This window comes from Pongo pygmaeus, chromosome 5, assembly GCF_028885625.2.
Source record: "Pongo pygmaeus isolate AG05252 chromosome 5, NHGRI_mPonPyg2-v2.0_pri, whole genome shotgun sequence".
Classification (NCBI taxonomy): Eukaryota; Metazoa; Chordata; class Mammalia; order Primates; family Hominidae; genus Pongo; species Pongo pygmaeus.
In genome coordinates this window covers 118,657,590-118,682,533 of record NC_072378.2, presented here as the reverse complement: position 1 = coordinate 118,682,533, position 24,944 = coordinate 118,657,590, and the positions used below count along the sequence as shown (strand labels likewise).

The following is a 24,944-nucleotide window of genomic DNA, read 5'->3' as shown; positions in this document are numbered from 1 at the left end:
ATCTCTAAATTATCTTGTTAATTTATGTTATTGCTGAAAATTAAATATTTGAATCATAAATTCTTAAACATGATGTATAATGTCATTATAGCTCTGTTACTGGTGGAGGGTGTCCAGGTTCTTGGTGCTTTGAACAAAGAATTGGACAAAATACACAAAGCAAGGAAAGAATGAAGCAACAAAAGCATAGATTTATTGAAAATGAAAGCACACTCAACAAGGTGGGAGTGGGCTCAAGCAAGCAGCTCAAGAACCTGGTTACAGAATTTTCTGGGGTTTAAATACCCTCTAGAGGTTTCCCATTTTGTTACTTGGTGTACACCCTATGTAAATGAAGTAGTGTCCCATGATCAGTCAGATTGGTTGCAGAAAGTGACCAATCAGAGGCTGAAGTGAAGTTACAAAGTTACACCCTATGCAGACGTCTGATTGGTTGTGGAAAGTGACCTGTCAGAGGCTGAAGTGAAGTTACAAAATTACACTTGTATGCAAATGAAGACTTGGCCCATGACCAGCCTGATTGGTTGCAGGAGGGGACCAATCAGAGGTACTTTCAGTTTTTCATCTGCCACACAGAAAAGGCAGGACAGGGTGGGAGGGGGCCTTTGCAAAGGGAGTAGTAGCCTCTGGTACTTTTGTTACTTGGGTGTGGAAAGTTGGGGTTTTTGTTTTAATTTAGTTCTAGGAAGTCAGCGTGAATTGGCCTTAGGTTCCCTGCCTCCAGACGCTGTTCTCCTGCCTCAGCTCTAGTAAGTTTGCAGAAATTAAAATTGTTGGAGGCATATTTTTATATCTTTATGGACCTCAGTTTTACCTTCAGTATATATCGTTCATTCATTCATTTTTGCCATCATTTTGCTTCTCAGCCTGGTAGAGATTGCCAGACCCTTACCCAGCTGAACTGAACTGAATTGATTTTAGAGATGTGTGAAGGACCCATGGACCTGGAAAGGCTCTTGTCACACAATCGTGAATGTAGGTGATATGGCTCCGATGATGACCGGAAGAACACCAGGGTCCTTTGTCTCGCGCCGGTTTAAATAAAACAACAGGGACACATGTGGAGTGCTTTTAAGGAGCAGAGAGAGTTTAATACCAAGAAACACCCAGAACTGGCCTCAGTAGTCACATCTGGGGAGAGAGGAGGGTAGTGCTGTTCTATGCAGAGAATACCTGACAATACTTGTTTTCTGGGGTAGGTGCATGGATACACAAATAATAATAAGCAAGAAAGAAGGAAGAGGCTCTCCTGTACAGAGATGGAGATGGGCTCCAAGCTGAGAGGGGGAACTCCGAGTGTGGAAAACAGCCAGTTATATTAGGAGGCTGGAGGAGGCAGTGTCTGATTTGAGGCCCAGGGGATTGGTTTGACCAGGTATGTCATTCACTTAACCCGCCAAAAATACGGGCCCTCCCACCATAGCCTTTTAGTGTGCAAATGCAGGGGGCTATGATGCTCTATACACATGGGGATATGTGGTGGTGTCCATGATGCTAGGCACTTGTGGTGACAAGAAGTTGAGGCAGGAATCGCCGTATTGAGTGGACCCAGTTTCTGATGGCTGGTATTTGCATATCAAAGCTTGCCAGCTCAGCCCTTCAAGCTGTTTTTCTGCTAGGCAATAAAGTTTCTGGAGCTGCTTTAAAAGGAAAAAACCTTGCCAAGGACCCCTTGTCCTATCTGTTTTTTTAAGTTTGTAAATGTTTATTAACTGTCAGTGACCAACACAGGGGAATCGGATTGGGGGAGTTTGCAGCAGGGAGTGCATGTTGAACAGGAAACAGAATGAGGGGGGCTTGACCAGGACACATTAGCGATGGGGAAAAGCAGATGGAGATATTTATAGTGGTATTCCACGTGTGTGTGTGTGTGTGTGTGTGTATGTGTTTAAATGCAGAGAAAAAAAATCTGAAACACCCAGAACTGGCCTCAGTAGTCACATCTGGGGAGAGAGGAGGGTAGTGCTGTTCTATGCAGAGAATACCTGACAATATTTGTTTTCTGAGATAGGTGCATGGATACACAAACAGAAATATGCATTAACTATGTCTTGTTCATCAACGAAAATGCAAATATCTAACAGGATGGCACACTGTAAGAAAATACAATGAAAATGCTAATATCTAACTCTTGGCACACTGTAAGAAAATACAATGAAAATGCTAATATCTAACTCTTGGCACACTGTAAGAAAAATGACGCTCAACTTTTCACTGTCGTGAACTCCTGCTTTCACTTGCTATACACCTGATGATGAGGGGTTTGCAGCCATGCCCATGTTCGTAGAAGGTCACCAGGTTCTGCTTCTCATCATGGGCATGCATGCTATCCCTGAGTTATTTGTCATCTTCCTTAGGGTCGCTGATCTCTTCATAAATCACTAGATACTTTCTCTCTCGCAGTCCGTGGGTCCAGACATGTTCCCCCTTTTCTTGGGTCCAGATGTCTTGTTAGTCTTCTCAGAGGTACTTTCTTTTCCTGGGGGACACAGCTGTTTCCCATTGTTTTGTGAGCCAGATGCTTCTGGCACTCCCTTCAAATCATTTCCTTCCTCTGCTGGCTTCTTGGGCATCATCTTTGGAAAGTTCCCTTGTAGCATGCCGAAAGCCATCTGAGGATATTCATCCTGATTCCTGCAGTTTTAGTCTACATCAGAATCATTCCCCTGGAATTCTGCAGCCCATTTATTGTACATGAAAGTTGGGAGGATGGCCTAGAGACCTAGTTTAGTCATGGTCTCATAGTTTCTCTTCATATACACATAGGTGATTTTCTCTGAGTTTTTCAGCTTTCCCCATTCTTTATTAGATAAGTATCTGGCAATATCATTGAAGGTCTTGTGTCTCTTCTCTGATATCTGAGCATCATCCCTGGGTCTCTTTGCAAAGGTGCTTGTCTCCATTCATGGCATTAGGAGCAGTCTGACCTCGGAGACGAAGCAGCCCTGGCGAGGTCAGCAGCAGCAGCGGCGGTGAGGGCAGTGGCCAAATAATTTTTTAGTAACTCCTATAACATTCTCCCCTGAGGAGATGTCACCCTAACTGCTGTTAGGGGGTTTTGGATGATGACTCTTTCCAGCTACTTCCTGCTGAAAAGGAGCGTTGAATGGGGAACAGCAGCTAGGGCTCCTCCTGGGGTAGATCCAAGGATCCTCAGAAGAATGGTGTGTCCATGTGTGGTTCGGTTTGCAACACCACTTGGAATTTGATTGCTTCTAGGCGATAGGAAACAATTCTAGTTATAGTACTGAGTTATACAAGTTATATAGTATTGAGTTATAGTATTGAGTTAATGTAAGACATGTAAGCAAGAGGGGGCTTAATAAAGGGGCTAACCAATTCCATAAAGAAGACTGGAATTAAAGAGGGATTGTAGTCACCTGGGTCTGAAGCCTGCATTTTCTCTTAGCCTGTCAGCAATTTTGATTTGATCTTTAAGTACCTGTAGATTTTCCTTAATCTACTAGAGGGTTAATCCAGAAGCAGCATGTTTCATTTAAAAGTGCACAGGTACCTCCCACTTCAGCTGTAAGGACATCTAAGGCCTGTCGATTTTGTGCTACTACTAAGGCTAAAGAGTCTATAGATTGTGGTTGTGCCTCTATGGCCCGTACAGTTGCCTTCCATCCTCATTGCATTATAATAGAGATATTAAGTATTGATCTTTTAAGGACAGGGGATGCCCATAAACCAGAATATACCTCTGGCTATAGAATTTCCCATCCATGGTTTTTCTAAGATGAGATTGTCATGTGCATGCCCTCCCCAGGCTGCCCTTTCAGTTAAATCTCCATACGAGGGCATAGAAATGATAGATCCCTTTGTCCGATGTATTCAAAATAGTGCAGTTTCTAGAAAAGAGGCTAAGTTAGGGATGTCCCCAGATGATGCTGCCATCTCGGTAGAATTTAAAAATAATAAGTTGGGAACTACTGCAGCTATAGTACAAGTTCCCTTCTAATGCCTTGGGAGGATTGAGTGTATCCAGGAGCCACAAAGAAAATGTAGCCCTGTTACTTGAAGGGATGGTTCTAAGTTGTGGCTTGTGAGAGACACTGGCAGATTTTTCTCATATCTTAGAAGTTTCCTTTCTTTACATATAATAGAGGCATCCTTGGGATAAAGATAACCATATTTAGGATAGTCATTTATGATGTCATTTGGAATTTGACATGCCAAGTGAAAAGGGTCCACCTGACAAATGGAGTTTTGAAAAATTAGAGACGTAATATGCCCTGGCCAATATCTCAGATGATTCTTGTGGCAAGGGGTGTCAGTCCAGATGTCTTCAGTTCGCCCTTAGATCTGTAAGCCGCCACTATTAGCAAACGTCATACAAGGGTCTGGAATTCCATGGGTGGGGGGCAAGTTTGGAAAGACCCATGTGTTATTTTTTACGTTATAGTCAAGGTGGTTACTTAGAGCATGCCACTCCTGTCGGTACTTCCAACCAGAAGGAGAGGCTAGATTCTGAAAGCCCCCCACTAGGGCTTCTATCCTTGTATATCACCCTTGTTGCACTCTCTTCAAATCTTTGAACTATCAGCAATTACAAGTATGATGTTACTCCCAAGTATGGTCCTTCCCCACTACTTTTAAAGCAGAGGGAGGCATTTGCTATTACTCCGTCAACTTTTCCAAGCCTGAGGGTGTGAAGCTTATCTTTGGGAGAAAGTTCTTTGGTGCTGGGGCAGAGTGTTCTCCTGGGAAGAGTTAGTCACCCAATTGAAAGTGTTCCCATACCATGTCCCATTTATGCCTGATAAGTCTTTAAGGGTTAAAGGTAAAGCCAACAAAGGGAATCCTAAGATGGTGAGTTCCGGGTAACTATAAGGTTCCTTAGTGTCACTGAACTGAGCGAACCACTTAGGACAGACCCAACAATTAGTCTTACTGTACAAATGGGCCATGGCAGATATTGTAGGAGCTAGATGGTGCGACATATTACTAAGTCCGATAAAGAGTTCTAACAGATTTAGTGATAGTAAAATGCTCATGTTTACTTCCTGTTAGTAACTGTTATTCCTGCTATGAGGTTAATAATTAAGCAAAATGCTATAGTAATTGAGATTCTCTCTCTGACATTCCCTCCTGAGGGTGCTACAGTATATAGTTCTACTGCAAACAGCAGAGTGAGTATAGCAATTCCTGCAAGGGTGAAGTAGTAAATAATATCCACCAAAAAGAAGTTCTGATATTTGGCTCAAAAGGAGAGGTAGAAATGACAGAAAGTATTTGTTGAGGTAGGGGTGAGACTGAATAAGATGATTAGTTCTCATACAGTTACTTATCTTTTGTGATTTTCAGCTTAAGATCGTCCATTTCTTCACATTGCTATTCAGGACGTTCCTTGGGCTGTTGGGGGTTGCTCCCTCAGCTCTCCAGGCTTTGACTTGAGTGTGATGTATCCAGGAGTCGGTCGATTCCTGTACCTTTTATTGTTGGGGGAGTTGGAAGAAGAACAGTGTAAGACCCTTCCTAGGTTGGGCTTAGGAAGGGAGAGAGAGAAGGAAGATCCTTTGCCAGTACCACATCTCCTGGGTTAAATAGAGGTGGTCGAATTTCCTGGGATTGAGTTTTCGCTAATTGTGCTAATTCCTGTTGGAAGTGAGCCAGAGAGGTTACATGCTTAACTAGCTCAGAGGTTTCCCGATCTAATAGAAAAATCATTGGTAAGGAAAGGGTGTCCATACAGCATTTCGAAAAAGCTAAGACCTAATTTTCGAGGGGTATATCTTATTCGTAGTAAGGCCATGGGAGGAAGAGTGACCCAAGGAAGGTGAGTTTCTTGGGACAATTTTCTGAGGTGTCTCTTGGTAATATCATTAGTTTTCTCTACCTTTCCTGAGGATTAGCATCTCTGAGCCCAATGGAGATGATATTCTATGCCTAGTGCTTTTGAGATCCCTTGTGTGACAGCTGCCTTAAATGAGGGCTCATTGTCACTTTGAAGGTACTTGGATAGATGAAAGCAGGGAGTTATTTCATTAACTATCACTTTTATTACCTCAGAGGCTTTTTCTGTACAACATGGAAATGCTTCTACCCAGTTAGTGAAGGTATCTACCCATACAGGAGGTATTGAATGCCCTTTGTCTTTGGCATGTGGGTGAAGTTTACCTGCCACTCCTCCCTTGGGTATCTTTTTGTTCTTTGGGTTTGAGGAGGAAGGAGTCGCCTGTTCAGGGGATTATTTTTAAGACAGACTTCACAAGCATGAACAACTTGCTTGTTTTTAGTAAGTTCTCTCCTGAAAACAATCTCTGGGCACATTGGTAAGTTTTATCCTCTCCCAAGTGAAATTGGTGAAGCACTTTAAGGACTTTCCATTGGCTGGAGGCTGGCAGGTGGAGTTTGCCATCTTGTGACTGTAGCCATCCTGAGGGCTCAAGAAGTGGCCCATCCTATTTCTGTGGGGGAGTACTGAGATTTAATTTCTCTTATGGAGCCTTCCCAGAGTAGAGGGGTTTGAAGTGTGTTGTCTTGAGCCTTCCTTGCTGCTGACTTAGCTGCCTGATCAGCTAATCTGTTTCCTTTGGCTACCTCATCTGTTCTCTTCTGATGTCTCCTACAATGCATCACTGCTATTTCTCATGGAAGAAAAACTGAGGATAATAACCTGTTAATTTCCTGGAGGTATTTATAGGAGATCCATTGGTAGTAAGAAAATCCTTTCGTTCCAAATGGCAGCATGAGCATGGAGAACCAGGAAAGCATATTTGGTGTCAGTGTAAATGTTAGCTACCTTTCCTTTGCTTAATTCAGTTGCTCCTGTAAGAGCGATTAGCTCAGCTAATTGAGCGCTTGTGCCTGGAGGGAGTGACGCACTTTCAGTGATGTCATGTACAGTGACTACTGTGTATCCTGCCTTACAGATTCCTTGTTCTACAAAAGAGCTCCCATCTGTCAAGAGGGTCCAGTCTGGGTTCTCTAGGGGAGTTTCCTTGAGATCTTCCGTGGCTGCATAGGTCTGTACTATGATTTGTTCACAGTCATGCGCAGATTCCCCAGTTTCCTCCTGGTGGAAGGCAGCTGGATTTAGGTGAGAACAATTCTTTAATTGGATGTTGGAACCCTTTAACAGCAGGGCCTGATAGTTAAGAAGTCAGCTATCTGTTAGCCAAAGGCTCCCCCTAGAGTGCAGTAGTCCTGCCACGTTGGGTCGGGCATAAATAGTTAAATCACTTTCCAGAGTTAATTTGGAGGCTTCTGGGACCAACAGAGCCACGGAGGCAATGGCTGGGAGGCATGCTGGCCATCCTTTAGCCACCAACTCAAGTTCCTTACTTAGGCAACGCACTGGCTGTTGACCTGGTCTTTGGGCCTGTGTTAATACTCCCAGGGCCATTCCCTTCTTTTCTGATACATACAGATTGAAGGCCTTCCCTATAGGAAGGGTGAAAGTTGGTGCCTTAAGCAAGGCTTGCTTTAGCTGGTCAAAGGCCTTTTGAGCTTCAGGTTCCCAGGTTAAAAGATGAGTTTTAGTTCCTTGAGTTTATTTTATGAGGTTATATAATGGACAGGCTATTTCACCATACCCAAGTATCCATAGTCTACAAAATCCTGTAATGCCCTAAAATTCTGAGTTGCTTGAGGGTTTTGGGGAGGGGAAAGGAAGAAATAGTCTCAACCCTCTCCTTCCCTAATGCTCTGGTCCCCTCAGACAGCACTAAGCCTAGGTGTATTTCACTGAGGTTTTGCAGAGCTGGGCCTTGGGTTTTGAAACCTTATATTCTCTGTTAGCTAACATGTTGAGAAGAGCTTCAGTGCCTTCCTGAAAAGCATCCTCAGTTGGGGCACATAGCAGAATATCATCAACGTACTGCAAGACCTTAACTTAAGGTTGAGAGAACTCAGAGAGGTCTTGTGACAGTGCCTGTCCAAACAGATGAGGACTATTTCAGAATCCGTGAGGCAGCACTGTCCATGTTAACTGGGCGGTCTGGCTGGAGGGATATTCGAAGGCAAACAGGTATTGACAGCCAGGATGTAACGGTGTACAGAAAAAGGCATCCTTTAAATCTAGGACTGTAAACCATTTAGTTCCCTCAGGTATTTGAGTTAACAGGGTATAGGGATTAGGGACCACTGGATGGATTGGAACTACAGCTTCATTAATGAGGCGAAGGTCCTGAACTAGGCTCCATTCCCCATTGGGTTTCTGTGCTCCTAATATTGCGGTGTTGCAGGGGCTATTACAGGGTTTGAGGAGGCCCTGCATCTTTAGGTTATTAATAATGGCTTCTAGCCCTTCCCTAGCCTCTGGCCTTAGGGATAATATCTCTGCTCTGGTTAGGAAAAGAAGTGGGATCCTTAAGATAGATCTGGACTGGTGTAGTGGTTATAACTCAACCTATTCTTCCTTAAGTTGCCCACACTTCCAGATTAATGTTAGCTTCCATCAGGGGGAGACAGAGTTTGTCCTGGGGCTGTAAAGATCCTGCAGGCCCCCATGCAAGCTAGAATATATCTACCTAATAAAGGAGTGGGACTTTCAGGCATGATTAAAAAGGCATGTTTAAATAGTAAGTCTCCCCATCTGCAAAAGGGGTTGAGAAAAATATTGGGTTAGAGTTTTTCGTGATACACCCCTTATGGTCGTGCTCTGGGAAGAGGGGAGGCCTGAATTAGAGAGGAGGAGAAAGAGACTGGCTTCAGTATCCAGAAGGAGATCTACCTTCCTTCCTTCAATTTCCAGAATCACTCAAGGCTCCTGTGCTGTAATGGCAGTCTGAGTCGCTGGAGCTGGGGGTTTAAGCCCCGGGACCCGTCAGTCCTGCTGGACCATCTGTGAGACTGGTTCTGAACCCAGTGACCTCTGCCTCTGGGGGAGATTCATCTCCAGTGGTCTCCGCCACAGGCTGGACAGGGTCGAGGTGGCTTCGTCTTGCTGCCTGGGCATTCTTTCTTAAAATGCCCTGACTTGCCACATTGATAACAGCTAGCAGATGCACCTCAGGGATCCTGGACTTTACAAGCTTGCAACGCTGCTACTAGAGCCTCTGTTCTTCACTTGTATTTCCTCTCCTTTTCTTGGGCCTCCTCCTGATCCATATTGTAAATGACTGAAGTGGCTATTCTCAGGAGGTTCTCTAGGGTGCTGTCTGGTCCTATAGCTTGTTTCTGTAGTTTCTTTCCAATATCGGGAGCTGACTGTGTAATAAACTTGTCCTTCAGGATTAGCTGTCCCTTGACTGAATCATGATAAAGAGGTGTGTTTTATTAGTGCCTCTCTTAGCCTTTCCATAAAGGCTGTGGGATTCTCGTCTGGTCTATCATAGATAGTTTAGAGTAATCGAGAGGTTTGGCCCTGGTCTTCCATAGGCCCTCTAACATAGACCTTAAGAAGTGCTTCCTTTTCCATTCATTTCCTGAGTTATTGGGGTTCCAATCAGGGTTGTCTGCTGGAACTGCTTCCCTTCCTAGTGGGAATGGAGTTTCCACTTCTTCCTTACCTTCCTTGTCTCCTCTTTTTCTCCTTGGTCTGCTGTAGGAGGCATGTTGCTTATATCCACATTTTTCTGCTGCCTGTGGAACTGCCGGCTTTTCAGCCCCAGTGAGGGTCTGACTTAGCAGCAACATAACATCCATGTGAGATCAAACACCTGAGTTAAATTTTGGAAAATTTCTATATACTTATCGGGGTCATCAGAAAATTGGGCCAAGTCTCTGTTTATTTGCTTAAGGTCCTGTAATGAGAAGGAAACTTGAACCCTCATGGCACCATTCCTATCAGGCATTTCCTGCAGAGGTAAGAATGAATCGGGGAGAGTAGGATATACTGGAGATAGTGGAGCTGGAGGAGTTGGTAGTATGATTGGAGGGGGACTGGAAGGATTGGGACATTCAATAGCTGTCTCAGATTGCTCCTCTGGAACCTGCTTTAGCTCTGGGGAGCTATTCCCTGTGGCCGCTAAAAGAACTGGGTCGATTGTACAGAACTTGTAAAGGTCTGGGCTGTTTTCACAGGGCAAAGAAAGTCTATACATAGGGGATCTCAGTCCATCTGCCCTTCTGTTTGGAGAAAAGATCGAACTGTTGGATAATATTAAAATCAAGGCTCCCCACGGCAGGCCAGGTTTGTCTGTCCCCAAGATAGTAAGAAGGCCATGCTCTTGTGAAATAGAATATGAGTCACTTTTTTTTTCAAAGTCTCAGGGTTGAGGGAGTCCGAGTGCTTTAAAATACATTCCAGAGGAGTGCATGCTGAAGATGATCTGTTGCCCATCTAGAAAGAGAAGTGAGAATAAAAGTGTCCTTTTAGTCTCTGTCCTTTTGGCGTATGACTCAGGGTGGAGAAGAAAACAGTAGGGGGCATTCCTGTAACTATTTTCCCTCCCTGGTTCCTGGGTCCCGGCACCCAGTTAAATGTGCCGCCTGTGGCTGTAGGTGTGACCCTCCAAGCCATGGCACCAGAGAAACTAGACTTTTGAGGCCTAGTCACACTTACTCAAGTAGTCCCAGTCCTCTGCTTATTTCCCTTTGACCTCCTAGACTTGTGTGACCTGTGTGCCTCCCTAAAAAAAAATGGATCTCAGGGAAAACTGTGTAATTGGGCAAGGCCCCTTTAATGGAGGGGTTATGCTAGATTGAACTCTATATCCTGCTATTATGGCCCATGCTAAAGCATTTACCCTTAGAAAAATGGTTTCAGTTAACTGCCGGACTTAAAATCCCCTTACTGTCTCAGTTGGAGACAGAATAGGTGACTTAAAGAAATGTAGGAACCAAATGGCTGTTTTCCTGCTGATGGGACAATATTGAGACTAAAATTTGGCTATGGAAGACATTTAATTTCTAACTGTTGAAAGCAAAATTTTCCCATTCCTGGAAGAGGCTTAGAGCCTGATTTCTAGCAGTGCAAAAAGAAGCTGGGGTGTTAGCATTAAAAAAAGTGCCTCATGTAGAGGATTTCTGTTTCCTCTAGGTGGCACTGTTGGCTTAGAAAGACTATGTGCTCCTCAGACAAGCGGTAGAGAGACCTGGAAATGCCATGTGCTCTCCAGACCAAGGGGCTGAGAGAGAGATTCTCACTGACCTGGAGGAACCCTCTGTTCAGAAGATTGCAATGGCATTCCTGAGTTAAACTCCCGGTTACTAAATTCCCACACAGTTGACACACACACACAGAGTAAGAGACCGCGGATAGAAAAGGAAGGAAAGTTTCATGACCGGATAGCTGAGGATTCTCTGCCAGCACCTGAAATGGGCTGTTGGAGGCTGGGTCTGGTCCAGAGGCCTTTGAGTCATACCAGGGTGTGCCCTGCCCAGATATGCTCAGTTGCCTCAGAACTTTTCCCAGCCTTGCGCAATGGCGAGGTCTCCCCATGAAAGGAAACTGATTCGAAATATGGCCAACATTCCCAATCACCTGTGGGTATTGGGGGGTTCTCCATCTTCTCACCAGCAAGCCTCACATCTGAGTCTTTAGAACAGCAGCCAACGATAAGTGTATCTAACCAGCAGACAGATGCCTTTTGATTGATTTGATTTGATTTTAAAATAGAGGCCAAGAGCACCTCAGAATGATAGAACAGATTTTAAGCTCACTTGTATAATTACCACTTCAGTGAATGTTGTACCTCGGATTCCCGGCCAGTGCACCAAAATGATACGACTCTGATGACTGGAGGGGAATACCAGGGTCCTTTTCTCGCGCCGGTTTAAATACGACGACATGGATATACGTGGAGTGGTTTTAAGGAGCGGAGAGAGTTTAATAAATAGGCAAGAAAGAAGGAAGGGGCTCCCTCATACAGAGACAGAGGGAGGGGGCTCCAAGCTGAGAGAGGGAACCCTGAGTGCAGCAGAAAACAGCCATTTATATTAGGAGGCTGGAGGAGCTGGTGTCTGATTTGCATAGAGTCCAGGGGATTGGGTTGACCAGGTATGTCATTCATGTAGCCCACAAAAATCTGGTCCTCCCACCCTAGCATTTTAATATGCATATGCAGGGCACCATGATGTTCTACAAATGTGGGGATATGTGGGGGTGGCCACGATGCTAGGCACTTGTAGTGACAAGAAGAAGGTGGGAATCTCCATATTGAGTGGACCCAGTTTCTAATGGCTGGCATTTGCATATCAAAGCTTGCTGGCCCGCCCTTCAAGCCGTTTTTCTGCTATGCAAGAAATGTATCTGGAGCTGCCTTAAAAGAAAAAAAGCTTGCCAAGGACCCCTTGTCTTCTCTATCTGCCTAAAATAATTTCTTAATAACTCCTATAACATAGGGAGATTGACTCCATATCTCTCCAAACAGTGCAGGTAGATTAAGGACCAGATTATCATTTATTATCTGTCCTATCATAAAGTAATAGTTTTATTTCTAAGAAACTTTGTGTTTTCAAAACTTACATCCCATGATAGTTTGTAAAAATTTTTGTAGGAGAGAAATAACACTTAACAGCTCTCTACAGGTCAACTGCCTGATGAGACTTAATCTTAAATTAAAACTAGTGTGGGATGTCCGGAAAATAGTAGAGTTGAATGAAATTTTAAAAGGCAGGCAAGAAAAAAATTCTAATTTTTTTGGTAAATGTAAAAAGGAGCTGTTTTTTTTTTTTTTTCTGACCAGCTTCCTGCCCATCCCCACCCCTTGATCAAATTGGAAAATATTTTATTTTGAATTGTTGACCTCTTTGAGCCATACACCAAATTGTCCTTTAAATTGGCAGTAATCTGGCTAGAGATCAGAATGCCTGTTTTTTTGTTTTTTGATTTTTAAAAACAGCTTTTCAGCCAGGCGTGGTGGCTCACACCTGTAATCCCAACACTATGGGAAGCCAAGGCGGGCAGATTCCTTGAGCCTAAGAGTTCAAGACCAGCCTTGGTATCATGGTGAAACCATGTCTGTACAATAAATACAAATATTAGCTGGGTGTTGTGGCACATGCCTGTAGTCCCAGCTACTTGGGGGGCTGAGATGGGAGTATTTCTTGAGCTTGGGAGGTTGAGGCTACAGTGAGCCAAGATCGCACCATTGCACACCAGCCTGGGTGACAGAGTGAGACTTTGTCTCAAAAAAACTCAAACAAAAAGCAGTGTTAGAAACAAGTGCTCGGTGCCACAAAGAAGAACTAGCAGTCAGGCAAAAAGTTTTCTCAGCAAGGCAATTTACTTCTACAGAAGGGTGCTGCCTGCATCAGTCATGCTCGCAAGAGCACACCGAACAAAAGAGAGAAGGATTTTTATTTATTTATTTTTTTGAGATGGAGTCTTGCCCTGTCGCCAGGCTGGAGTGCAGTGGTGCGGTCTCGGCTCACGGCAACGTCTGCCTCCTGGGTTCAAGTCATTCTCCTGCCTCAGCCTCCCGAGTAGCTGGGATTACAGGTGCCCACCACCACACCCAGCTAATTTTTGTATTTTTAGTAGAGACAGGTTTCACCATGTTGGCTGGGATGGTCTCGATCTCCTGACCTCGTGATCTGCCCGCCTCAGCCTCCCAGAGTACTGGGATTACAGGCATGAGCCAACACTCCCGGCCAAAGGGTTTTTATTCCTAACACAGTTCTTGTTTCTGTGTCCTTTCCCCATTGGCTAGGATTGGACCAAACAATCTAAATTAACCCGATTGGCTAAGACTTAAACCTTTCTAAATATGGTGAACATGCAGTTTGCTAAGAGAAGAGGGAAGGGAGAGATTGTCAGTTGCTAAGGTGGGAAGAGTTGCCTACAGAACAAGTTCAAGGGGTGTTTGGACATGTCCGGGTGTGACAGAGATGTTTACAGACTAAGAGGTTTGCTAGTTACAGATTAAGCTGAGGAACAAGTGCTCGTTACAGATCAAGCAGGAAGGGCTGTGTACAGAGCAAGAGACCAAGGGAACTTTGAAGAGGAACTTACTGTCCTTAACAATTTCCCCCTCTTGATTTTATAGTTCTTCCCCTTCAAATTTCTTTAACATATTTTGGATTTGTTGTTCCTCTTGGTCGTTTAGGAGTAGGAACTTATCTGACTAGGGCAGGGGAGAATCATGAGGGGTTTTGGTGAGGGCTTTTTCTATAAGCCTTTGCACTAATCCACGAATACAAGGTATGATGCAGCAACCTACAAGAATGAGTACACCTATAATAATTGCAAGGGGAGTAAAGGTTATGAGTCCCTTCCATTTTCTAAACCATTTTTCCATGAGACTAGAGAAGAATTCTAGAATTCTATTTTAGAATTCTTGGCTAATTCATTTGCTAGAGTGTTAAGGCTCTGTAAGCATTTGGCCCCAATTATGACACAGACCCCACCTTTTTCAGCTAATATTATGTTCAGGGCTATTCTGTTTTCCCAGGCCATCTGGCTGGTACAGCCTAATTGTTCAGCTGTTCCTTTAATGACATCCCTAGTATAACTGACAAACCGCTGTTGATTATGGTAAATGTAATTTATCCAGTTTACGTTTTTCTTTATAGTTACCCACGAGAACCATATAGATTCAAATCCTGCAGCTATTTGATTTTGGGCTTTAAATTCATTTGGTACCCCTTGTGGAACTCTGATGGCATCTATACAAATGTGAGGGTCAGAGGACCCGTGGGGGGTACTTCTTTTTTCACGATTGTCCTTTTTGCTTAGTTGATAAAATGCCAGACTGAAAGGGATTGCCAATTGGATTAGAGCGCAAGTGCCGCTCCAGTTACTTGGCAGAGTATCCAATAGTGGTCCACTGCAATACCACCATACATCTGCTTGGGGATGAACAAGGGCAGACTGATTGGTTAGCTGTTGAAAAGGCTTAGATTCACTGCATCCCATTAGACTCCCAAGGAATGCCAAATTTTCCCCTTGCCGTGAGAGACACGAGATGAAATTGATATTTGTAGTAGAGGGTTGGATAGCCCTCAGGGGCCGACCTGCAGGGCTTTTCACTTCTGGGAATAGCAGCAAGAGGGTTTGACATGCCTTACTGCCCCAGGCTGTGGGATTTTGGAAGAGGGCTACCATACAATTCATGCCCAGTTGGTCAGAGGCTCAATCAAGTGGAAAGGGGACAGTTTGGGTTTCTGGCCTACCTGTCGCACAAGTGTAACAATCGCTTTTGTTTAGCGTGCAGATGGAATATTTAATCTATTCCAGCCAGGCATTTGCATCTTGGTACCGTGTTTCAATGGCTATGGTTTGCTTTAGATCTTTAATTTTTACATTGGATAAGTACTGGATTGCAATGATTAGATTGACAATCAGAAGGGGTGGCCCCTTTGGTGAAGTGTAGGTATGGTTTTAGGGCAGTGCCCTAAAACTGCCCACTGAGACCATAACCCCCAATTGCCTAACTCTTCCTCTGAGGATTCCCACCATATGTAAGACACAGGAGTATTAACTCTTTCCACAGAGGGGCAGAAGTACTTTTCTGTACAAGCTAACTGTCTTTGACTTTGGAGATCTCCACAAGGTAAGACTAGACAAGCATAGTTACATTAACAATAAGATATCCTTGAGTAGCTAAGGGGAGAAGAAAAAGACAAACCCGTTTGAATGTTAGTTTTGAGGCTGTTGGTTCTGGAGTTACGGTCCATGACTTTGCCAGAGGTGGGGCCTTCTTCACTTGAGTGTAGTGGGTTCACCCTTTTTTGGCTTTCCGGACTGCTATTTCAGTTGTTAGGAGTACCAGGTAAGGTCCTTCCCAGGTGGGTTTGAGCTTTCCCTCTTTCCAACCTTTGACAAGGATGTAATCTCGCTAGGAGGCCTTGAGTCCTGAGGGAGGAAAGAGACAGACAGGCCAAGGTCTTTTTGAGGGGGGCAGTTTGGATTCTTGGTAAGGCAATAGGAAGGCATCTTATCCATGGTAACCAGGTTTCCTGAATTAATTTGGTTAGGTAATTTTTTAGATTTTGATTCATTTTTTTTTCTACTTTCCCTGATGAGGACAGATGCCAGGGAGTATGATATTCCCATTTTATTTCTAGTGCCTGGGTATGATATGTTCTAACAGGGCTTTGACTACATTACTGGCTGTTGTCCTTGGGAAGGGGAGAGCTTCTACCCAGTGGGTAAGGTGGCCTACTATTACTAGTAAATACTTGAGGCGGCCTGTTGGGGGCATTTTAGTATAGTCAACTTGGATGCTTTGGCATGGCCTTAACCCTGGATTTCTTCCCCTGGGAGGTTGTTTTTTTAGGGTTTGCGCATTAGTTTTTCTGCACACTATGCAACTATCCACTGCTTGCTTAGTGAGGGTGTGTATTCCTATGTACCCATAGACTCTAAGGACTGCATCACATATAGCTTGAGGACCCCAATGAGTTCCTTGATGAAGCTGAGACAGTATTTCTCTCAAGAGGTTTAGACAACATTTCCCTTCCATCTGGTAATACACACTTTCCTTCTGGGTTTTCTTCAGCTCCTAATTTTTTCTGCATTTGCTTGAAGTGGGGAGGGAAGTTAGAGGTGTTTGGTGGGGGAAGGTGATCTAAAGGGTAAGTAGTTTCTGGCTTGTCTCCTGTAGTTTTTAGGGGATATAGGATGATAGGCACTTGCCGCCAACACAGGGCATAGTTTTTCCTCCTGGGAAACAGGACTTTTGTCATTGACATATTCTATTAAAAGTTGACAAATCTGGTCCTCACTGGACTCAAACCTTGGCCAGAAAACTGAATGAGAGTAGTTTCTTTGGTTTAAATAAAGCAACAATATTTTATTATTTGTTGCTTCTTTTTATGTTTGGTGCTTTCATTTTCTCTCCAGTATTTTAACATGAGATCTAGAGAGCTAGCAGAGGGAATTATATTGTCTGTCTTTTCCTTTTTATTCCCTGCCTTGTCTGGGGTATTTCCCATCCTGGAAGTTTTAGGTGCTTCCTGAGTTTTCCTGAGTCAGCAGAGCTCAACCTCTCCTAATAGAAATTTCTTGCACCCTTTCTCTACGGCTCAGCTCGAGTTTCCTGAGTGTGTATGGGGCTCAAGCTCTCTTTACTAGAGATTTCTTACACCTTTTCCCTAGAGGCTCACCACTGCCCCCCCACCCGCCAACTGGAGGTTTCTTGCACTCCTTTGCTTTCACTTCATCCTTCTCCGGCCACTTCCCTCATAGGAATTTAGGTTGGTATAAACCCTTGACAGGAAAGCTACCCTAAGCCATATCAGGTGACCACGGAACCATGGATCTGGACTCCACACTCGCTTTACACTTAATTGTGTATCTCATTCACACACTTTCAACCTCCAGGATGTCCCCACCACCAAGGAAGTACTCCTGCCACCCCCTGGCTTTTCTTACCGTGGTCTGTGCACAGAGTTACCTTGTTGCCGTGGTATTTGTACTATAGGCTTTTTCTTCCTGTGTTGCCGAGAGTCCACGTTTATTCTTCACACTGGGTGGGTTCTGATTCCTTACCCCTGAGGCCACTGCAATGAGGCAGCAGGACATGTCTCCTTATGAGAGGTGATTGGAGACCCTTCCCCAGAGGAGAATGGTATCCCGGATGGGTAATTCTTTGCTCAGTGCTGCAAAGAAGAACCAGCACTCAGGCAAAACGTTTTCTCAGCAAGGCAATTTACTTCTGCAGAAGGGTGGTGCCTGTGTCAGTAACCATCACAAGAGCACATCGAACAAAGGAGAGAAGGGTTTTATCCCTAATGCAGTTCCTGTTTCTGTGTTCTTTCCCCATTGGCTGGGGTCGGACCAAACAATCTAAACTAACCTGATTGGCTAAGACTTAAACTTTTCTAACTATGGTGAACATGCAATTTGCTAAGAGAGGAGGGGAGGAGGAGACTGTTGCTAAGGTGGGAAGAGTTGCCTACAGAACAAGTTCAAGGCATGTCTGGACATGTCTGGGCTGACAAAGAGTTGTTTACAGAATAAGAGGTTTGCTAGTTACAGATTAAGCAGAGGAACACGTGCTCATTACAGATTGAACAGGAAGGGCTGTGTACAGAGCAAGAGACCAAGGGAGCTTTGAAGAAGAACTTATTGTCCTTAACACTAGCTTTTCATCTTGCTTTATATAAGCATGTAAGAATAAATTTCTTAGTTATTAATGGTTGCTAAGAGACAGTGTACAAGGTCATGAAGATTTCTTTTATGAATTTTATTTAGTTTCTTCTAAGAGTTTTATAGTTTTAGCTGTTACATTTAGGCCTATTGATTCGTTTGAATTAATAATCATGGGTGCTATGAAATAGGGGTCTAACTTTATTCTTTTGCCTGTGACTATCCAGTCACACCATCTCTACGTATCTTCTGGTTTTTAATGTAGAAATTATAATATATACCCATCTATAATGGTATAACATATACCCATCTATCTATAATGGTAATCAGAATCTTTATTCTCTACTGGTAAATATGAGGACTATAAAATGTTGGAATACCAGCCACCCCTGTTGTGAGTTATATGTCATGGTTGCTAAGTATATATATTTTTACTTTTAACCACGTTAGATATTGTTTTTATTGTTGTATGCATTGTAACTGTTTTTTAGATTTAATCACAAGTTTACCATTTGTCTCTTTGCTCTTCCTTTTTCAACTCAGAATTCATTATTCATTATTCTGAAATAAACTCAAGGAACTTTAGCAGTTCTTTCAGTAAGTCCAAATTCTGTTTTTGCTTAGCTGAAAATATATTTTTCTATCTGGAAAGACAGTTTAGTTTCCCTGCAGAAACAATTTTTGGATGTCAGTTATTTACTCAACCCTTTGAAGATATTAGTCCATTGTGTTCTGGAATCCGTTATTGCTGTTGAGAAGTTGGCTATCATTGATAGTTGTTTTATTAATAGTTTGGCCTTTCTCCATGGCTCACCACTTCTCATTGTCTGATGTTTTGCAGTTTCTTCATGAGCTTTAGTCCTGCTCTGCAGCTGTGAAATGTAAGCCCTTAGGGGAAGGCCTGATTCATATTATTATTATTATTTTTTTGGAGATGGAGTATCACTCTTGTTACCCAAGCTGGAGTGCAATGGCGCAGTCTTAGCTCACTGCAACCTCTGCCTCCTGGGTTCAAGTGATTCTCCTGCCTTAGCCTCCCGAGTAGCTGGTATTACAGGCGTGCACCACTGCGCCCGGCTAATTTTTTGTATTTTTAGTAGAAATGGGTTTTACCATGTTAGCCAGGCTGGTCTCTAACTCCTGACCTCAGGTGATCTGCCTGCCTCGGCTTCCCAAAGTGCTGGGATTACTGGCGTGAGCCACCGCGCCCGGCCTCATATTTCTATTGAGATGAATATATTTGTATTGTCTTTTCTACCTAGCATAATGCCTTGTACATAATACATTCCTGGGAGACTCTTTAGATGAATTATAAAGTAATAGCCCCACTCCTAGCAGTGTGTGGTTTAGAATATTAAAATATATTTACCTAAAAATATAGAGAATACTTTGAAATATTTATTTATTTATTTATTTATTTATTTATTTATTTATTTGAGACGGAGTCTCGCTCTGTCTCCAGACTGGAGTGCAATGGTGCAATCCAGACTGGAGTGCAGTGGTGCAATCTCGGCTCACTGCAACCTCCGCCTCCCAGTTCAAGTGAATCTCCTGCCTCAGCCTCCCAAGTAGCTGGGACTACAGGCGCCATGACACCCTGCTAATTTTTTTGTTTGTTTGTTTTTTGTTTTTTTCTAAGTAGAGACAGGGTTTCACGATGTTGGCCAGGATGGTCTTGATCTCTGGACCTTGTCACCTGGCAACTTTGGCGTCCCAAAGTGCTAGGAATACACCTTTTTTTTTTTTTTTTTTTTTTTTTTTTTTAAAGAATGGGTTACATGTGGCATAACTTTTTTTTCCTATGTAACATGATACAATCATGGCATTAGCAGGAAGGGAAAAAAAACTCATTGTGTTGTATAAAAATTATTGCCTGGGCCAGAAGTGGTGGCTTCCGCCTGTAATCCCAGCACCTTGTGAGGGCAAGGCGGGCAGATCACGTGAGGTTGGGAGTTTGAGACCAGCCTGACCAACATGGAGAAACCCTGTCTCTACTAAAAATACAAAGTTAGCCAGGTGTGGTGATGCATGCCTGTAATCCCAGCTACTCAGGAGGCTGAGGCAGGAGAATCGCATGAACCTGGGAGGCAGAGGTTGTGGTGAGCTGAGATCGTTCCCTTGCACTCCAGCCTGGGCAACAAGAGCAAAACTGTCTCAAAGAAAACAAAACAAAACAAAATTATTGCCTTTGTGGTTAGGGTTAACAATTTTATTTAAAAAATAAAATATTTGTTATAATATTTTATGTTGACTGATAAGTATATGAAAATGTTATTTTAAATCAGTGTTTTGATACAGGGTTATATAGTTTACTGATTATTTTTTAAACTGTGAAGACTTATGATTTATTGTTATAATATCGATCTGGAGGGTGGGGGTGGTCTTTTGCATTTAATTCCTTATTACTATCAGAAGGATAGAGCAGAGAGAGAGAGAGAGAGAGACCATCCCTGTATATAAGAGAAGATAGAATCGATGTTTTCATTTAATACCAGATGAGAATAACATGATAGCGAAACAGAAGATTGGGATTTTGTTTGGAATTGAGCAATATGTTGTCTTAAATATAACTCACTTGCATTATCAGGTTATATCAGTGTCCCTTTCTTATATTCCTATATAAATATAAGAAATTAAATGTTTCTTATATTTAATTCTTAAGTTTTAAGTCCCTTTAAAGCTTAAATCTGTCTGAAACCATTAGCTCATCTATGCCTACTGTCAATGCTATAAACCACATTCTTGTTTTTCAAAGGACTACCCTCTGTTGCTTTCAGATATCACTGTTGTGACTTAGATGTGGGATAGAGAGTAATAACTTGCATTTGGGAATTGTGGCGACAATTAGGTAGCCTAATCAAGCACATTAGGAATTGCATTATATCTACGTCTAATTAACTGTGTTTCCTCAGAGCAAAATAAGGTTTTTAAGTGTTAAAATTGTTAAAGTTAACATTTTCTAGACTCATTTCTGTCTAAGGTATAATAATGACCCTTTTCCCACGTAGATATTCATACTGGGGGAAAATATTCTTTGTTCATATATTCTTAAATATTTAATTTAAAATTTTAATTTTTATATTTAATTCTCTTATAAATACTAAATATTTAATTTTTTCAAATAATTCTTTTTTCGTTTATTCATGTGTTGTGTGTGCATGTGTGTGTGTGTGCATATGTATGTCAGTAGACTAAGCTTTGATCCTTAGTTTTGACAGTAATGAATTCTGAATGTCACAGTTAATCAGATTTTACACTAGAACTCAGATACTGGTTATGGTTGAACTTGGGATATTTAAGCTTAAAGGCTTCAGAACTGGAATCAGACCCATATGGAATGATGTTATAGTAAATGAAGCAGCAAAATCACTTATTTAGAAGTGGTATTTCCTAGGCCCTTCTCTACTCTTACTGGATCATAATCTCTTGGAGTAGGGCACCAGCTCTCAGACAACTTTTTTTATGCTAAGATTTGAGAATTTGTAATAAGGGAATTTTAGGAATAAATTCTATATTCAGTATAATAGTCTATGGACAGCATATATCAACTGCTTTCAGATTTAGGGAATAAACACTAGTCTGATGTGAAATTGATTTTTCACTCATTGCTGATTTTTCTTTGCATTTGGAAAGTACTGAGTTAGTAAAGGCAGATTGGAAAGTAGCACATTACTGGATACAAGAAGCAGCCAAACTGGGTCTTAGAGGATTCCGCTGTGATATGGAAAGTGAGACAATTACCTATTTATTATTCATCCTTTAGAAGTATTTTAAACTCTTTGAGGTCACAGAACAACAAAATACCTTTGCAGAAGTTTGACCATATGGTCAAGTTATATTCCTTGGAAGCAATTAAAATAAGACATTGTATAAAGTAAAATGTGGAAGTATTTTTTCTCCTTTTGCCCCCTTTCCATTATGTAGAGGTTACCTTTGTTTATTAAGTTTTGTGTATATTCTTTCGGATCTTTTCTCTGCTAATGAATGTATATGTATTTATATATAGATATGCACATATCTACATATCTAGATATGTGTGTTCACATGTGTATTCATATTTTAAACAGTGATATGTACAAATTGCCTCTCTTCTTTCAAAGACTATAACAGTTTATGTTCCCATCACTGTAGTATATTTGCAGCCTTTAATAGTTTTCTGAATATGACAGAGAATGTATCTTTACTATTAGTGAGTTTGAGGATTTTTTAAAAATATATATTCTCTAGTTGTGTTTCTTGTTTATTTGCTTATTGATTTTTTTTGGCCTATTTTAAAATTGAGTTGCTAGGTTTTTCTTTTGTTGATTTGTTGAAGCTCTTTATATGTATGGGTATTTAGCCTTTGTTACATTGAAATTAATATTTACTTATAGCTTTTTAATGGCATCATAATAACTAACGTTTTGCTTTCTGCCAGGAATTCTTCTGTGTATTTTATGTGTTTTGGTTTAATTCTCACTGTTGTCATCTCCATTCTATGGAGGAGGTAACTAACTATTAAATAACATGTTTGAGCATGCATAGCTACTGAGTGATAGAGCCAGAATTTGAATCTAGAAAGGCTGTATGTTTTTTATTTTTTTATTTTTATTTATTTATTTTTTTGAATATATATTTTTATTATACTTTAAGTTCTAGGGTACATATGCACAACGTGCAGGTTTGTTACATATGTATACATGTGTCATGAAAAGGCTGTATATTTTACTCCTTTTTTTTTTTTTTTGAGACAGATTCTAGCTCTGTCACCCAGGCTGGAGTACAGTGGCACAATCTCTGCTTATTGCAGCCTCCGCCTCCCAGGTTCAAGCCATTCTTCTGCCACAGCCTCTTGTGTAGCTGGGATTACAGGCGCCTGCCACCACACCTGGCTAAGTTTTGTATTTTTAGTAGAGATGGAGTTTCATTATTGTTGGTGAAGGTGGTCTTGAACTCCTGACCTCAAGTAATCTGCCTGCCTTGGCCTCCCAAATTGCTGGAATTACAGGTGTGAGCCACTGCCTCCAGCCCTATATTTTACTCTATATAATAGTTTTGAAATTAAAACTGTTATACTTAACCTTTGGTCTGTATTTTTACCTGCAACTTGATACAAGACTAATTTTTTATTTTTATTTTTAATTTAAAGATATCTTTTAGAGGCTATGATGATTTTAGTATAAATACTCCTTTAGTAATATTAATACAAGTATATGTAAAATATATATAATGCTATATAATACGTGAATACAAAGATTCCATAAACTTTTGGGGACATCTGTCCTGTTTCTATTTAGAACCAACCCACAGTAGCATATTCCCCTTTATTTTCTTGTTCTCCTGATTACCAGAATAGTCTGTTAATCACTGTGTTTGCCAGTTGTTTTGCTTTAATCCATTGGCAACTCTGCTGTCAGAATAATCAATCATCTTAAGTACAGTTTTGATCATATCATTCACTCCTTTGTTTGGAAGCTCAGTGATATCATGTTTCATGCTGAATGAAGGCCAGGCTCTTTACTTAGCAGAGCGTTTGAAGATGTGTATAATTCTGCTTCACCTTTACCTATCAAGAGTTACCTTGACAACTTTTCTTGGCACTTTAACTCCATACTGTAGATACATGGATTTATTTTTCTTGTTATACAGCCACATTCTTTTGGCTTCACGATTGGATGATTCAGTGTTTTCAGTCAGCAGAGTTGTTTACTGGCTGGTTGAGCACATAGGAAATTTACTTAAGGATATTTGGTGCTTCACAGAATTTTTAGGAAGGCTGGAGAGCCAGGCTTAAGGATAAGCTTCCAAGTAATATGCCTCAAATCATATATGAGAACTGTCAGTCTTACGCCACTAAGCTGTCTAGCTGCTGCCAGTTCTGGGATAGGAATTTTGATTCTGCAGCCACTACGGGGCCACGTCTGTCACTGCTGTTGTGGAAAGGTGATGCCTCTGCTGTTGCCTGTATCACCCAAAAATGGTAGCTCCACACCGAGTCCATTTTATCATGTGACTTACTTCCAAAACTGCAATCTTGTGCTGCTGCCTCTGAATGTCTGTATCATAGTTGCAGGGTGTACTGGGATTTTGAGGTCTGAAATATATTTTGGGAGGGTTGGAGTCAGTAATGTGAGAATTTTCCTAAATGCAGGAAGTTTCTTCAGAAGCTGATAGGCAGTCTTGAATATGATAACTATCCACTACAATACTTGTGCTCATATTCCTTCATTTGTAATGTTTTTCCCTTTTCATGTCCAAGTTAACAAATTCTGTGCAAAGACCCACTGGAATTTTATTTTTTGAATTAGTCTACCTGGCTCGTTTTAATCTGAATTTTCTTACAACTTTATCAACATAACTTTTTTCATAAGACAATGTAAGAGAATACAAGTAATAAGTATCTTCTGGTATCAGAGTCAAACAGTGTGGGGAGATACAGAATAAATTGCAAAGGTCTCCATCGCTTACTTCCTCCCCACACACCAATTTAAGTTGCTACCCCCTTTCTAGATATCCCTTGATTACAAAATTATAGTCTTTGGTTTTAATTGATATATATGATGATAACATGGCACTTGATGGTAAATTTATTGAGTATTTAAGCCCTTATTTATCTTTCAGCCTTTCATTTAGTCTGCTAAAGCTATTCATTTGTATAGAAGAGTATGATGTGAGGGCCTGACCTAAGGTAATAGAAACTCAACTATTTTGGAGGTAAAAATGTACAACTTGGGGATTTAATAAATATAGAGAGAAAGGAATAAAAGTAGACTCTAAGGTTCTAGCTTGGGGTAAATATGAATATATATATATATACACACACACATACATATATATTCATACATATATGTACACACATATATATATATATATATATGCCATTAAATGGGACTGGAAGTGAACCCTTTGGGACTATTTTTTGTTATTACAGGAGCACCTTTACTCATATTTCTCATTTGAATTAGAGTTTGGGGAGGTTCTAAAATGTTCAGATCTGGCATAGATTTTCACAGTTCAGGAAAGACACTGAAAAATACCGTTT

At 41.6% G+C, this 24,944-nt stretch overlaps 1 protein-coding gene and 1 pseudogene across 5 annotated transcripts in view; one reads left to right on the top strand and one right to left on the bottom strand.

Moving 5' to 3' along the window:
• CEP85L (centrosomal protein 85 like) overlaps positions 1 to 24,944 on the top strand; it is a 253,552-nt gene that overhangs the window by 115,531 nt on the left and 113,077 nt on the right. The window lies entirely within an intron of this gene.
• LOC129039368 (protein SSX4-like) lies at positions 1,067 to 24,002 on the bottom strand (annotated as a pseudogene).